This window comes from Sinocyclocheilus grahami, unplaced genomic scaffold (genome assembly GCF_001515645.1).
Source record: "Sinocyclocheilus grahami isolate Dianchi unplaced genomic scaffold, SAMN03320097.WGS_v1.1 scaffold212.1, whole genome shotgun sequence".
NCBI classification, from domain to species: Eukaryota; Metazoa; Chordata; class Actinopteri; order Cypriniformes; family Cyprinidae; genus Sinocyclocheilus; species Sinocyclocheilus grahami.
The window spans coordinates 379,440-383,820 of NW_015505391.1; positions in this window are offsets into that span (position 1 = coordinate 379,440).

The window sequence follows — 4,381 nt, forward strand, 5'->3', positions numbered from 1 at the left end:
TTTTTTTCTGAAATCTTCCCCAGATGTGTGGCTTGACACAAACCTGTTTCTGAGCTCTACAGGCAGTTCTTTTGACCTCTTGGTTTTTGCTCTGATATGCATTATCAGCTGTTAGACCTTTTATTAAGATGTGTGTGCCTTTCCAAATCATACCTAATTGAATTTGCCACAGGTTAACTTCACTCGAAGTGTAGTAACATCTACAAGTAATATGAATGCTCCTGAGCTAAATTTCAACTGTCCCAGATCCCAGCAATGGAATCATTTAAGTTTTTTATTTTTATTAAATTTGCAAAGATGTTAAAAACCTTTTTTTTTTGCTTTACCATTATGGTGTATTGGAGTGTAGATTGATGTGGGAAAAAAAGTAATTTAAAGCAGTTTAGCATAAGGCAGCAACTTAACAAAATGTGAAAAAAATGAAGGGGTATAAATATTTTCGCAAGGCACTAGATTGATATAGATCGGATCGGATACTAAACAGTAAACACTAACACATAACTAATCTAAACAAACAAACATTCAATCACTCATACATGGGGGAGTTGAAGTGGATGAATGAAACTGGTCAAGAAACCAGAGAATGCAGTTATGCTTCCATCGGCGCCATTTTTCAATGGGGGCTACAGCTTATTCTAAAACTCTGTTTCGTTTAGTGAAATGTACGATACTTGCATTGCCTTGGCTGTTGAACGAGCATCCGGATGCAGTCTTGGATGAAAGCCTTGATATTTGGAGGTTTGGTGCTGAGTCGAGATCACGTTCTTCCGGGTTTGAAGAGTGATGAACTACAAAAGATGTTATTCTGACTCTGTGGTGATTGGGAGAGTTTTCTTGGGATCGGGAGAGATTGGGAAGTGAAAACATGGCTGTAGTGGAGGCCTGCCAGGCACGGCTGCACCGGCCCAGCGAAAGACGGGAAGGTGATGAGAAGGAGAGTCAAGAGACAAGAGCCAAAAGCTAGGCGGGTCACTGAAGTGAGGCGTTTAAAGTTCTGTGGGGGTCACACCTCTGGGGAATCAAAGAGCCAATGGTGTTTTGAACATTTAGAGGGAAAGTTTATGACTCTTTCTTTGTCTTAACAAGCCATTGTTAGAGGAAAATTAATAGCACAGTTTAAAATGACAAGAGAGGAACTAGTAATAAAAGAGAGTTGATCTGACAAGTAATAATGAATCAGCAGGACAAACTCATATTATTTGAATTACAGTTGCAGATAGATAAGATGTATGAATATAAAGACAAAGGGGCATTTGTGAGGTTCAGAGGGAGATGGCTTGAAGAAAGGGAGAAAAACTCTTAAACTCTAAAAAAAAATTTAAATTTAGAAAAAAGAAGTGCTGAGCTGAATTCTGTATTTAAACTTAATATAAATAGGGAGGTGTCTGAAGATCCTGTTAAAATTTCTAATCATATATCAACTTTCTATCAGAAGTTATAAGTAAAAAAGATGATGATGGCAATACAAGATTATTTTTTAGAGAGGATTAAAGTAGATGTTTAATGCTCCTGGTAACGATGGAATTTGTTAGCCCCCAGTTATCTGAATTTTCATTATGTATGTTTAATGAAGCTATTATGACTGGGATTGATTAGTTTGATACCATAAGCTAATAAGGACACTACCCTAATTGACAACTGGAGACTTATTACATTGCTATTGCTATTACATTGCATGTTAAGGTGTTTGCCATTATCTTTGCAGAAAGATTAAATAAAATTCTTATAACAAATTATAGATGACTGTCAATCAGGATTCATGAAGGGCAGACATATAAGTAATAATATTATTTTGGTCCTAGATTTAATTGATTATAATGAGTATATTGATAGTGAAAGTTTTATATTTTTTGTAGATTTTTAATAAAGCATTTGACACCTTTTTTTTTTTACTTTTTACAAGTTTTTACTTGTAACCCAGACAGTGACTCTTTACATTAACAAATATCATTTTCAAGGAATCAGGATTTTAGAAAGAGAAATAAAATGCTGTCAACTGGCAGATGACACAACTATATTTGTTAGAGATTCATTACAAGTTAAAAATGTGTTTGATTGTTTAAATAATTTTTCATTGGTTTCAGGGTTAAAATTAAATTTAAAAAGAAATGTAAGTTGTTCCCTCTGAAAAATAGTACATTTCTTGATATTATTGGCATCCCTGTAAAGATGGTGACCATGCCACTCTTTATCACAACCCTGCTAAAAGTGCCAGTACGTGCGCTCATTGGCGCCCCTTCAGCTGGTGGCGCCCTAGGCGACAACCTAGTTCGCGTATGCCTAGAAACGGCCCTGCTTATGCATCTCACAACATGCAAGAGTAGCCTATGTCGTGTATGAAAGTCTGTGTGCATGTGTGTAAAACAACAAACTGATGATTTATAAGCCTAATCATCTGTAATTGTATATACATTGTGATTGATTGTGGCTGGAATTTTTAAGAACTTGGTAAGAAAGAATAATCAAATACAGAAAGTTGAAAATGTGCAGTTTCTGGATTTTTTATTTCTAGAAAATATTCACCTCTTACTTTAAATGTACTGTATGTGAAGTAATGTAAATGTACTGTAATGTCACTGTAAATAATGTACAAGAGGTATACTTTAAAATAACTATTTGGCCATTACGTACATACATCTTCAAATAATATATCCATCACATTAAATGTTTAACTATTTTTGTATTTTGGCCCAGTTCACTCTCATGTAGCTCTATAAATAGTTGCCTGCTGACATTGAAATATATACAGCTTCATGACTGGATAGACACAGATGAGTTTCTCTCTATTATACCCGTTAGGTTTCTCTATCAGGTTGGTTTAAATGTGAGTCACTCAACCGGAGGTAATCCTGTCAGATCGTCCATCCATTGAGTGAGTGTGTATGTGTCGGCCATTCTGGTTTCGTCCATTAAAGTTAACTTTTTCAAATAACAATTGCTGTCACGGACAGTGAGTGATCGTATTCAGGTAAATTCGGATCGGATTTTCTCCAGTCATTGTTAAAAAATAAGCTAACAAAACTTCTTATCTAGTGTTAGTGAAGCGGTCAGGGGAATCTTTCTGCCTCCACCTAAGCTCCACCCACAGAAAAGCGTCACAACTGAAAAGGGGTCAATATAGTGCACCTTTAAGCTTTAACTGTAATAATTCATGCAGTGTCTTCATATCCAGTTAACGTTATATTTTTTAATTATCGAAGCAAGAACATATATTATTAATGCTTCTGTCCCTTTCCTTTCCTTTTGCATGTTACTGCATGCAAACCGATAAGTGTCAAAAAAAAAAAATCCAAATGACATAAATTGTACAACACCGCGGGACACGAGACAGACAGATATAAAAACTTGCAGTTGATTATGAATAGGACCGGTGTTGTGTAATATTATATATTATATATAATACAATTCCTGTGAAAAACTGTTCCAGTGGGTGGAGTTTACGTGATTATTCATTAGTTCCCCTAGTGTGGGCGTGTCTTTGAGACAACGCGCAAATGAATGGAACTGAAAATATTAGTGCACGCTCCTCAAATAGCTACGTGTTTAATGGATTATTTCGAAAAGGTAATGAAGTAGGCCTATCAATGTTTAGCATTAAAGCATTAACTGCAACAGTGTCAAAACAGCATAGTTATTATAAATCGTCTAAGCTGTTTTGCCTGATTGATTACAGCAAAACAAACAGTAATCGAATAACATATGCTAACCTGGGCTAATATAATTGACGTGTATAGCTTTTATATATTTCATTTGTGGGGGTTTAATTAATGTATTTATTTATTTGAATATATTAGCCAACCTAGTTGTCATTGGTGACTAGTACTGGAGTGTGTATACAACAATACCTGAAACAAACCTCTACAAATGTATCTGTGGCCTAATAAAATGAATATAAACTATAGTCGGAGTGAGTATCCTGTGTTATTTATAAACTCTTGTTTATTATATAGTCATTGTTTCTGTTACCTACATAAGCTACATGCCTGAGATTTTTTTTCTTGTAGTTAAAATGTTAATATTGTAATCATTATAATTTGTAATTGATTATATAATACAGTGTAAAACCTTAAAGCATTATTCTGATGGCACAGTCTTCTAGGACATCAAGAAGTAGGACACCTCTTGGTCAGCAGCTACTTCAAGAATATTATTTTTAAATTTGGATAAGAAATCATACATATGTCATCATCAGTAGGGTCATAATATGGCTTTGATTTGCTTTTGTGATGTTTCCACATATATTCATCGTCATGTAAAGTCATTGTCTTGTTTCAGACTGGATGTGGAGCTTAAGTCACTGGTACCTGATCATTGTGTGAACTGAACATATATGGAGGCTGTTTTCATTGAGTGCCAAGGCCCTGTTTTAATAATTATCTCA